This window comes from Equus caballus, chromosome 5, assembly GCF_041296265.1.
Source record: "Equus caballus isolate H_3958 breed thoroughbred chromosome 5, TB-T2T, whole genome shotgun sequence".
NCBI classification, from domain to species: Eukaryota; Metazoa; Chordata; class Mammalia; order Perissodactyla; family Equidae; genus Equus; species Equus caballus.
Genome location: NC_091688.1, coordinates 27712585 through 27726121, shown reverse-complemented (window position 1 = coordinate 27726121; position 13537 = coordinate 27712585). Strand labels below are relative to the sequence as shown.

At 36.0% G+C, this 13537-nt stretch overlaps 1 protein-coding gene across 2 annotated transcripts in view; it reads left to right on the top strand.

Moving 5' to 3' along the window:
• LOC106783153 (complement component receptor 1-like protein) overlaps positions 1–13537 on the top strand; it is a 245565-nt gene that overhangs the window by 164454 nt on the left and 67574 nt on the right. For both annotated transcript variants that reach the window (XR_011439066.1, XM_070267894.1), the window contains exon 4: positions 211–323. The gene's annotated coding sequence lies outside the window, so the exon portion shown is untranslated. The remainder of the gene's footprint in view (positions 1–210; positions 324–13537) is intronic.

Genomic DNA, 13537 nt, shown 5'->3' with positions numbered 1-13537 from the left:
ATTTTTACCCTTCTGATGGATGTGCAAGTGATATGTGTTTATGGTGTTTTTTGCCTTGTAAACATTTTTTTAATGTAGTCAAGTCAAACAATCTTTTCTTTTGTTGTATCTGGATTATTAGCCATAGTGAGAGAGCTTTCACGTACACCCAGGTTATAAAGTTGTTCATCCATATTTCCTTACACTTTTATCATTTCCTTTATTTTACAGGTAAATCCATGATACATTTGGTATTTATTCTTGTGCTAATTTCTGGATTTCCAAAATATATTCTTTTGCAAATGAACCTCTCTCACCAACACCAAAACTCAAGTTCTCAGCAGGTAAGTATGCTGAATGTCTAATATCTTGCAGTAATCTTATTTAAACCTTTGTCAGAAAAATCACTTCTTTCTGCTCCAAACCCTCCAGTAATTTCCTATCTCACTCAAAGTAAAAACCAGTGTCTTAATTCTGACCTACATAGTCCTACGTCATCTGATTCCCTTTAACCTCTCTGAATTCATCTTCATCTACTTTCTCCTTCTTTTCCCTGCTCTTATCACAATGACTTCTGCTGCTCTAGAATACAACTGTTATGCTTGTTTGGGTCTTGTTTGCTTGCCCAGAAATCTCCTCTGAATATCCCAATGGCCAGCTCCGTTATTTCTTTCCAGTCTTCACTCAAAGACACCGTCTCAGGCTGGTCTTCCCGGGATAACCTATCTTACATTTTTACCTACCTTTCCATCCATATTCCCTTTGATCTGTTTTTTTTTCTTCTTAGTGCTTAACTCTATTGAACACCTTAAATAGTTAAATGATCTTGTTGATCTTGTTGATCTGTGTCTATACTTTACTGTAAGTCACATGAAGGCAAGATATTTCTGTCTATCTGGTTTTTTTGTTTTTTTATGACCATTCCCCTTGGTTCCAAGAATATTACTTGGCACATGGTAGACACAATAGAAACTTGTTAAATAAATAAATACATGAATCCCATGGGGAAACGGGAATTCAGCACAGGGTAATCTGTCTGTACTACGCTTAAGACATTAGGTATGCATTGGAAGGATTTTCTAGTTGTTTACAACAAACAAAATCCAGAATACATAGACGTTTTTGCCAATGGAGCCAATAAAAAAAATCTAAATGTAACTGAAGTTAGAGCAGTGAATTATAGACATACACAAAAGGCAGGCTGCCCTGAGGGCAAATGTCAAGTTTTACTACAATCAGGAGACCAAGCTTTTCGTGTGTAGGGATTTGCACAAGGTGTGCGATTTGACCTAAAATTCTTAAATTAAGCTGGGTAACCTAGAAGCGGGCTATGGTGGTCCTCTGGCTTCTGACTGAAGGAAGGATATTTCTCTTCACAGGAAGCATCCTTGATGGAGGCCATCAGATCTTTCACCGATTAAGATCAACCAAATAAAGCTCACAATCAAAGTATTTAATAAAATTTAAAAGCCGTAAATTTAAAAACTGTCCTAAATAAATAAGAATTAAAAGTAGCTCCCTTAGCCTGATAAAAGTATTTGCAAAAAACCTACAGTAAATCCCACTCCTTATGATGAGCTATTAGAAGCATCTCATTTTAAATCCAAAGAAGATGGGATGCTTACTAAAAAATGCATACCTAGGAATAAATCTAACAAAATATGTGGAGAGCCTTTATGGAGAAAATTATAAAATCTTATTTAGAGAAATTGAATATGACTTAAATAGGTGGATAAATAAGCCCATTCGGAGGACTTGATAAAGAAAATGTATCAGCTCCCTGCAAACTGATCTATAGATTCAATGAAATTTTAATCAAAATTTACCAACATTTCTAGAGGAAATTGGCAATGTAATTCTAAAATACATAAGGAAAGGCAAAAGGACAAGAATAGTCAAAATGACCTTTGGTGATACTTGTTCTATTAAGTATCAAAACTTATAAATTCTTAATATTTAAGACAGTGTGGTGTTCGTAAATGAATAGACAAATAGGTTAATGAGGGAAAAGAGAAAGACTTTATATATGGGAAATAGATATATGACACAGGTGGCACTGCAGATCACTGGTGAAAGATGGGACTATTCAATAAATACTCTTGGGACAATCAGTTACACATAATGAAATAATGAAATTGAATCCCAACCTCATACACACTAAACCTATTCCAAATGGATAAGGGCTTAAATGTGAAAGACTGGACATTAACACATTTAGAAGAAAATACGTGAGAATATTTTTATGACCTTGGGGTAAAGAAGTATTTCTTATAATAGACATAAAAAAATGAAAACCCTAAAGGAAAAGATTGATGAATTCAACTATATTAAAATTAAGAACTTTGTTATTAAAATACGCTATTGAGTAAAATCATATAAACTACACAAGACATTTGCAACACATGTAACTAAAATTAAGATTATTAGGCAGAATATATAAAGAAGCTTACATATAAATCAGAAAAAAAACTCAATAAAAAATGGGCAAAAGAGCAGAATTCTAATTTCAGTTATATTATGTCCTAGGCTAATTAGATGAATCATTCTACTGAAAACAATTCGAAGGGCTAGAATGTGTGTGTGTGTGTGTGGGTGTGTGTGTGTTCTGTGTGTATGTATGGATATGGATCCATCTATCTAGATATCCAAATAAGTGTATTTGATCAGAAGATAAGTGGACTTATCAGGGCAAAATAAAAGAGAAAGAAGGAAAGCAATTGGGCGTTTTTGGGGGAGTAGGAGAATTTGAGCTTTGATTCTGAAAGACTTTCGGGCAACTTGGGCTGGCCCTTCAAGGCTCACTAGGATGACCAGAAGAGCAAAATTAGATAATAAAAAGTGTTTCAAGAATATGGAGAAATTGGAACCCTCATGCACTGCTGATGGGAATGTAAAATTGTACAGATACTTTGGGAAACAGTCTGGTAGTTCCTCAAATTATTAAACCCAGCAATTCCACTCCTAGGTATATATCCAAGAGAAATGAAAACATACGTCTACACTAAAATTTGTACATGAATAGTTATAGTAGCATATTCTTAATAGCCAAGAAGTGGAAACAACTCAATTGTCAACCAACTGATGAATGGATAAACAATCTATACAATGGAATATTATTCTGCCATAAAAAGGAATGAAGTACTGATACATTTTACAAGTTCAATCAACTTTGAAAGCATGCTAAGTGCAAGAAGCCATTCCCCAAATTCCACACGTTATATGATTCAATTCACATGAAAGTGCATAACAGGGAAATCTATATTGACAGAAAGTAGATTAGTGGTTGCTTATTGATGGAGAGGAGGATGATGGGGGCGTGAGAGAGTAATAGCTAAAGGGTATGGGGTTTCTTCTTGAGGTGATGAAAATGTTCTAAAATCACCTGTAATGATGGTTGCACATATTTGTGAATATACTAAAAACCATTGAATTGTACAGTTTAAATGGATTAATTGTATGGTATGTAAATTATTGCCGAATAAAGCTTTTTTAAAAAACGTAAGGATACAGAAAACTTGAAAGTCAATAATGGAAAAAGATTTAACATACAAATACCAGTAAATAAATATAGTATAGTCATATCAATTGTTGAAAAAATAGAATTTAGGGCAGGAAATATAACTGGAGATAAAGATGGTCACTTAATAATGATAAAGGAACAATTCACTCAGAGGATGTAATGATTTTAAATTTGTCTGCATATCATAACATAGCCTCAAAGCATTTAAGGCAAGTTTGACAGAATTACAAGAAGAACTAGGCAAATTCATAATTCAGATTAAATAAATTTTAGATAAGTTTTAATATAAAATTAACATATATTTATATTAAAAATGAAATTTTATTTTTTTTAATTTTTATTTTTTTCAGATGTACATCATATTTCAAATTCTGGATACATTACATCATGTTCACCATCCGAACACTAATTATAGTGCATCCCCTCACATGTGACCCTAATCACCCCTTTTGCCCTCCCCCCTCCCCCCTTCCCCAATGGTAACCACCAGTCCAATCTCCAATGCTATGTGGGTTTTTTTTTTTTGTCATTTTTATCTTCTACTTATGAGTGAGATCATATGGTATTTGACTTTCTCCCTCTGACTTATTTCACTCAGCATAATACCCTCAAGGTCCATCCATGTTGTCACAAATGGCTGGATTTCGTCATTTCTTATGGCTGAGTAGTAGTCCATCATGTATAAATACCACATCTTCTTTATCCATTCGTCCCTTGATGGGCACCTAGGTTGCTTCCAAGTCTTGGCTCTTGTGTATAATGCCGCAATGAACATAGGGGTGCAAGTATCTTTATGCCTTTGTGTTTTCAAGTTCTTTGGAATAAATACCCAGCAGTGAAATAGCTGGATCATATGGTAGATCTATCCTTAATTTTCTGAGGATACCCCAAACTGCTTTCCATAGTGGCTGCACCAGTTTGCACTGCCACCAGCAGTGAACAAGGGTTCCCTTCTCTCCACACCCTCTCCAACATTTGTTGTTTCCTGTCTTGTTAATTATAGCCATTCTGACCGGAGTGAGGTGACACCTCATTGTAGTTTTGATTTGCATTTCCCTGATAGCTAATGATGTTGAGCATCTTTTCATATGCCTGTTGGCCATCTGTATTTCTTCTTTGGAGAAATCTCTGTTCAGATCTTTTGCCCATTTTCTAATTGGATTGTTGGGTTTTTTTGTTGTTGTTGAGCTGTATGAGTTCTTTGTATATTTTGGATATTAACCCCTTATCTGATATGTGGTTTGCAAATATCTTCTCCCAATTGTTAGGTTGTCTTTTCATTTTGTTGATGGTTTCCTTTGCTGTGAAGAAACTTTTTAGTTTGATGTAGTCCCATTTGTTCATTTTTTCTTTTGTTTCCCTTGCCCAGTCAGACATGGGACTTGAAAATATGCTGCTCAGACCAATGTCATAGAGCCTACTGCCTATGTTTTCTTCTAGAAGTCTCATGGTTTCGGGTCTTACATTCAAGTCTTTAATCCATTTTGAGTTGATTTTTGTGCATGCTGTAAGGGAATGGTCTACTTTCATTCTTTTGCATGTGGCTATCCAGTTTTCCCAACACCATTTATTGAAGAGACTCTCCTTTCTCCATCGTATGCTCTTGGCTCCCTTGTCGAATATTAGCTGTCCATAAACGTGTGGATTTACTTCTGGGCTATCAATTTTGTTCCATTGATCTGTGTGTCTGTTTTTGTGCCAGTACCATGCTGTTTTGGTTACTATGGCTTTGTAGTATAATTTGAAATTGGGGAGTGTGATACCTCCAGCTTTGTTCTTTTTTCTCAGGAATCCTTTGGCTATTCAGGGTCTTTTGTTGTTCCATATAAATTTTAGGATTCTTTGTTCTATTTCCGTAAAAAATGTTGTTGGAACTTTGATAGGGATTGCATTGAATCTATAGATTTCTTTAGGAAGTATGGACATTTTAACGATGTTAATTCTTCCAATCCAAGAGCATGGAATATCTTTCCATTTCTTTGTGTCTTCTTCGATTTCTTTCAGCAATGTTTTATAGTTTTCAGTGTACAGATCTTTCACCTCTTTTGTTAAGTTTATTCCTAGGTATTTTATTCTTTTTGTTGCAATTGTAAATGGGATTATATTCTTAATTTCTCTTTCTGCTACTTCATTGTTAGTGTATAGAAACGCAACGGATTTTTGTACATTGATTTTGTATCCCGCAACTTGACTGTATTCCTTTATTATTTCTAAAAGTTTTTTAGTGGACTCTTTAGGCTTTTCTAGATATAAAATCATGTCGAAAAATGAAATTTTAATCTATCTGTCAATAATTGGTAGAATAAGGAGACAGAAAATTAGCAAATATATTGAAAATTAACATGCATGATTTAATGGGCTTATAGAACATTGTACCCAACAAATGCAGAATATGGTTTTTTTCAAGTACACAGGGCTAATTTGTAAAAATTAGATAGATAAAGCAAGTCTCACAAAACTTCAAAGATTGAAATCATGCAGTGTATGTTTTCTGACCTCAATACAATTAAGCTAGCTAGAAATCAATAACTAAAAGATAAATAATATAAAAAATTTGTGTATTTGAAAATTAAGACAGACATGTCTATATACATGCACCAGAGAAAAATCATAATAGAAATTAACATATGTATTATAACACATATACATTATAATAACAAATATAGTATAATACATTATAATAATGTATGTATTTAAACTGAACCATAAGGGAAATGTTACATTAAAATTAATGGGATTCAGCTCATGCAGATTCTAGAAGGAATTCAAAGTCTTACACTGATATATCAAAACGAAGTTCCGAAGAGCACTTATTTCAATAAGTTAAGGAAAGAAATCCAAAGAAAGTAGAAGGAAGACAATACTAAAAATAAGAGTAAGAATCAATCAAATAGAAAACAAATAAGAGCCAGGTTAGGTTCTTTAAAAAGTCTAATTAGTTGGACCAATAATTAGTGAGAGTGATCAAGAATAGAGAAAAGGATAAAAATAAAAGTAATGGTGAATATTAGAAATGTACAATGGGTCATTACTGCAGATGGATCGAGAAGACCTGCTAAATTTGTTGACTGAACCACCCAGAATTCCCAGCAAAATGCTTCCCAGTCTGGGGTTTGCCCAAAGATACCATCTATGACCATGATTGGTTTTGGAACTTCCAATTTTCTGGTGAATTATAAGGGGGATTGATATCAAGTCATCCTAAACTGTCTCTTTCTAGTTCCCTTTTCTCACAACAAAATTATATTCATGCTCAGGTTACCCTTAGACCAGCACAGAACAATTTCTGTTGTACAAATGGTACTAACACATCTGCAAGTTGTGGTTTTTACTTGTGACAGGGTCTGGGGCCTGAACTTCCTGGGGTATTACCAAGAAGACACCTGTACAGTGGGTGTATGGGCGTGCTAGACAGCACCCAGTCAGCTACAAGGGAAGAAAATCATTCTCCACAAGGTTTAATTTTTCCCAACTCAAATAGTGTTTAAAAAATCTGTCATAATACTAATCCTGTTAATATGGAGTTTAAAAACAACTGCAATGCTTTCACCATCTAATAAAATTAATGTTACTTGGAATGTGGGTTTCTTGAATACAACAAAAAGTCATATGTAAAAAAAAAAATCAATTTCTAAGGATTTCCTGAAAAAAATGTCAGTTCATTCAAAAAGCAGATGAGGAACGGCTCCCTTTGGGGGTTTCCACACTGGCTTGGGGGTAGAAATGTTGGGCCCTCAATAGTGAAAGAAGTTCATTCAGGAATCACTTAAAGAGGAAGTTCTTTCCCTTTTGGAAAGCAGAATTAATGTAGTAACAGATTGAGTAGAATCAGTGTTTGGATCCTGGCTAAGACAATTCTTTCTCTTTCCCAAACCATTTGAATATTTCAGTGAGTTGCCAGTTTAAAACCAGCACCTCCTATAGCAAGTTACCTCAGAATACTTCTATCGCATAACGTTAACCAATGAATGAGCTGTCCATAAAAATGGTCCAACAGCCATTTGTAATCCAGAACCTTGATACCAGGTGGTGGTGCTAGTGATGATAATGGTCTGGGGTGGTCAGGAGGTTACTGGATGGGGATATTTATGGGGGCTTTTCAAGCCACCTAACTCTTTACAGACATCTCATCACCATTTCTGTTTTCATTCCTTTGAAGTCAAGGCAGAAGATATTTTGCTACCATTTAGACCTACCTTTCTGCAAAACTCGTGGATTTGCACATCATATTTTACTTTATTTAACCTGTTTCAGATCTTGTGTTTATTGGGCATTGAAACAAAGAATTGACCACTTACAATTTTCAGAGGTGCAGAATACTCAAAATGTCCCCCAACCACCACTGGAAATGGAGACTGAGTGCCGTCATTTGTGGCATCCTATCTTTGCCTCCTGAGGCAGCCTGATTACGAAGAGCAAGAGGGGCCAGTAAGTAGCGGAGGAGGGTGCCTTTTCACACTCCTTCCAGACTTCTCCACCCTTTCTTAATAGCTCTTTTGTTTCTCTTACTTGAAGTTTTCCTTTAAACAAAGATCTTTGGTTTCAAGAAGACACAGGATTAGTCATGGCTCATTATCTTTATTCCTATTTCTCCCTGACAGGAGAAGAAGTTCTTTAGTTGATCTTCCTTGCCTAGAGTTCACTTTAAAAGAACTTAACAAACTAATTTACTGATGACTCTAAATTAAATTCTGAACATTTAAGACATTTCATTAAAAAGAAGTCACTGTCCCTAATTTATTCAGCAATCATGTATTTTTAAAAAATTTTTCACTGAAGATTTGAAGATTGAGGAAAGACAGTGCCAAGTTATACAGATTATTAGTAGTTAATAGAAAGATATATATATATATGTATATATACATGCTTACAAAAAAGAACAAAGTGCGATTTTTAAAAAGCACTTTTTAAAGCCTAACAACCTTTGACATTCTAATAGAAGCAAATTTTCATAAGTTGGAGTTTCGTTTGTATATTAAGAGAGACTAGAAAGAATTATTCTCAACACTGAAAATAAGACAAAGAGTCAAGTGAAGTAGTTTTGAATTTTCTCAAAGTCTATAAGCTGTAAAGTTAGTAATTAATGTGACAAACAGTATAGTTAACCCAGTGAAAATTTAATTTGTTCATGACAAGAATAATGATACACAATAGAGAGTTGATAAACTTATTAAAGCAATTTAAACACATCTGTAAAAGCTTCAAAACAGTATCCTCACTTGAATTCATAGGATTTGAAGATTAAAATCAAAGCAATTTTTCTAACCCGAAAGCAATAACAAAACAACAGCAACAACACACATAATAAAATCTTCATTTTATAAACATTTCCAAAGATCCGTTTTTAAAATTCCCGGATCATTGGGTAATACAAAACAATTTGAGATTACACTATTTATATATATATTTGGTGGAAGTAGATCAATGATGGCTAATATTTGCAATTATAGCAAGTGGATGCAAAGGTCAAAGTTCATAAAGGGTCTACAACTTGGAATCACAAGACAATAGCAAGTCAATACACTAAAGCACACACATACATAAATTCTCACTTTTAATTCCACTTACTATGGAGCAAAGATACATAAAATCAGCAGTGACAACAGATAGGAAACTTAGTCAATCTATCATCCCCAAACTATTAATCTCCCAGAAAGCCTATAAATTCTTGCCAGCTAACATGTAATTGTAAGAGGTAATTAGTAGCTGTTTCAAGTTCTATTGTAATATACGTACATGCACACGTACATGTAACGTGTATATATATGTATGTGTATATGTATATGTACGTGTCCCTGACTAATACAATTGACATCACTCCACAAGCCACATCCCCATTTACGTGAGGAGGGGAGAGCCCCTGCCACTTCCCTTACTTTGCCGGGACACCGATATGATTTACATAGAGCACATCCAAGCTGTGCTTGACTGTATAACAAATAAAAGGAAATAAAATCTTTCTTCCTTCAGAAGTTTTAGAAAACAGTTCATGCATCAAAGTTAAATAATGTGTGCAAAAATAATCCATCTAAACATATTCTTTACTCTTATTAGGAAGCATTTATCTTTTAACATCTTGGATGTTTTCAGCTGCCATAAGTTACACATAATAATTCCTCAGTATGTTGTAAAGCATATATCTAAAATTTTCCCTCTCTAAAGCACTTTGTATAAGAAGGAGAATGAGCAATAAAATGTGAACTTCCTCAAAGCGATTACACAGGGAATTTTTCCTCTAGGGATCCTTTGCTTTACAAGCCATCGCTGCTTCTTTGGCTGGTGATTTTGAAAGCTTAACAGCAGTCATGAAAATTTGTTGATATACTTTGTACCACTTTGCAAAAGCCACTAGAACAGGCCCCTTCAGGCGGAAAGGACCCCATGCTGCAGAGCCTAGCTTGGACTGGACTTCAGTCCACGTTAGCTCTGGGCGGAGTAAGCCACATGATCACGCGCAGAGGCTCTGTTTTAGGCCTCAGTAAAATGTTGTTGCTGTATGTGTATTTCTCCGTTCTACTGCATTAATTCTGAGTTACTCCCACATTGCATCACTCTCTCCTTGTACTTTTAATATTGATTTCTTCAACTATTAAAAATTCTTTCAATTGTGAGTAAATTTTGGCGTGATTCTCCCACTTCACTTGAGTTTGTTTGGAAAAATAAAGACACTTCCACTGAGTCGGAAGTCGGCTTCCCAGTTTCAACGTGGAAAAATATGTCATGCAGTCTCTTCCCCACAGGGCATCTTTTTTCATGGCTAACTTGCTTTCAGTTCTCCTCATCTCAATATTCTGTATCTGTGTTTACCGCTTCATAAACTATTTCTGCCAGTATTAACATATTATGGAAGGTAAAGTCTTGAAGAATTTTGAGTAATTTTCAAGGACCTTAATGTTGTTGTAATATTGACAAAATGAAGGGATATCAATGGTGTCTGTAGCATTTACCTCTCCTGGGTTGTGATAGGTGGTGGAGAATCAGGCTGCCAGTATCCGGGCTGCCAGTTTCATTGAAAACATAGTTGTCACTGCTTCTCCTTGGCAATCCTTCCCAAAGGGACTTCCATTGTGAAAATCTACCTAGAAACTCTACATTCATGTTTAGTGTAACTCAGTTTATCTTATGCTTATCTCTGGTTTTCTAATAGTTGCAGGGTTTATAAATCTTCAGAGGTTTTAAAAGTTGAGTCCCCAAGAGAACTGGTTCATCCTGCTACCGTATGCTCTTCTCTTCTGTTGTCATTTAAGAGCTGTTCCGGTGGGTTCCGACATGGAAATCGGATTTATTTTTTGGAAAAATCACAGGCAGGGGCAATGATCTCTTTACATGTTAGTATCAATTTATTCATTTATTTTGTCATTCATTCAACAAATACTTACTGAACAAATGGTGTGGGCCAGGCATTATTCTAATTGCTGAGCAAAACAAACAAAAATCTCATTCTAGTATAATTAAGTGATTCTAAAAGGTAGCTTCAAATATCTGTGAATAACAAAATGATTCCATACATGTTCTAGCTCCCAAAATATTTCACTATCATTGAAACCTCACCTCCTTTCTAGGAAGCACCATACGTTGTGGAAAGTGACCATGCACATCCTCTCTATTTATTTGATCCTAACGAGATGGGATTTATCTAGTACATAAAATGTGGGGTTCATAAAAACAGTGAAAAGTCAATCTGCTTTGCCAATGACACAGTGGAATCCTTTTCTTTAAATAATTTCCATTATTTACTCCCACTTCTCTTCTTTTCAAGTATTTAATTGGGTATGTTTTTCCACTTTCTGCTTTTATGTGACAATGTACTTTTCACATATTCCTCCTATAATTCTATGTAATTTGTAAAAATTCATGATCTAATGGGTATTTACTTCTACATTTCCACTGATAAAGATATTTTTTAAATATTTTCCCTCTACTCCTCAGTGGCCATGCTGAGGCAGCGAACCACATACAAAATAGAGGAAAACTGGCAACAGATGTTAGCTCAGGGAGAACCTTCCTCAAGCAAAAAGCGGAAGAGCAGTGACAGATGTTAGCTCAGGGCAAGTCTTCCTCAGCAAAAAAAAAATTTTCCATGTCTCTTTTCTCTGATTCTAACTTAAGAAATGACCTTCTGAGGTCTAGATTCGGATACAGAGGAGGGAGGACAGGCTTCATGTAAGAGACATGAATACACTTGTCATTGGAAAATTCATACAATTTATAGAAGCAGTTCCTTGGATGTTCTATAAGTGTGAGTCTGTTCACCAGAGAATAACTCATGGTCCTTACGCTGGTGAAAGCCAATTTCTGAAACTGTGAAGTCAAAGATTAGGCCTTGGAATGTCGGGACACAAATATTAACCTTGAGAAAACCTGTCTGGGTGGCCAGTCAGCCTGATTTTCTCTCCATCTCACCCTTTCCTTCTATCTAATTGTATCACTCCATATAAATCCTTTGATTTATCATGATCCTCAAGGAAAGCCCAAATATCTTAACATGAGCTGTAAGACTTAACCATCAGGATCCTCTAAGTTCTTGCTCTTGTCTTCCCCTCCACACTGCTGAATTGCTTGCCTTACCACCTGAACTTACCAAATCTCCAAGCTTCCATCCTTGAGCAAGCTCTTCCTTTGCCAAGGATATTCTTCCAAGACCTTTTCCATGACTACTACCACCACCCCTCTTTTGGACAACTCCTACTTATCTCTCAGGTTTCAAACGTAGAGTTCACGTCCCCTGGGGACACTTCTCTTTTACTCATTAACTCTTCTAAATGTTATTGGAGCTAGAAGGAAGTGCACAATGGATCGGTAGGAAATGAATGCACTTTTAAAAGATTGCAGTCACATTTCTATCTCTTGGAATGAACAGTTTTCTTTTATCATCTGTATCATTCATGTTAGATGGATATTCATCCCTTTCCTAACCATAAAATGTTACTACCATTTACCAAAATGCATAATGATTTCTCTCAAAACATTGAGACTCATATATTTTTGTCTCTGTCTGAAATGGTTTTTCCCCATTCATGCATTTGACAAACATTAATTGAGAATTTACTCTGTTCTAGTCTCTGTGCTGGTCTTGGGGAAACAGCCCTGACAGGGATCATTAATTTCTACTCATCCTTTGGTTCTCAATTTTTAGGTTTGGCTTCTTCCAAGAGCATTCCTGACTCTGTTACTGGCACATTGGGTTCTTGTCCCCCAGGATAGAAATCAAGACAGACAACAAACAGTAGAAAAGTAGAAGTTCATTAGCTTGTGCACAAGGGAGGCATAAGGGAGCTGGTACAGAAAGGAAAGGGGCAGGTGACTGGCTCTTTAGGGAATGGGATTGTGGGGCTTTTCTTAGGCCAAGGTTGGGGAGGAGGGCCTTGTCCTGGCATGTGGAGGTGGGGTTGTGCTTGCGCCTGCGCTGTCACGTAGCATGCTACTACATGCAACTCATGTATCATTCGTATGCTAGCTCTCCACCTGTGGGTGTGATTTTTACTGTGCTAATGGGGCTAATTTGTCACCTTCAGTGGACTCCTGGGTGCTAGGGCACATGCGTAAGCCTAGGAAAGTTCCAAAACTGCAGAATGTGGATCTTGGTGGTCTGTATCTAATGCTCCTAGCTTGCAGATTGGTTAGGGGCCTTATCTTGTTAGGCCAGGGGCCTTGCAGATGGCCCTGTCTCACAGGCTGGTTGCTTTCTCAACTCCTCATGTCCATGCTTATGCTCCTCAGTCATCTCCCACAGCTCTCTGGACTGCCCCATATTCCAGAGCTTTTCATACTCTAAAATCACCTGTTTATTTGTCTATATTCCCATATTCACCTCCAGACTTTAAAACCGCCAAGGCAAATCTATTTATTTATTTGCATGTTCCCACTACCTAGGCAACACCTGGCACCATAGTTAGGGTGCAAGAAATACTTGTGGAAAGAATAGAATTTTTCTATAGCAGTGAGAAAGAATTTGGAATTTCGTAGGTGATAGTGAGATATCCAAGGGGATTTATCAACAGCCAGGAATCTGGAATCAAGGTTTGGGGGAAAAGACAG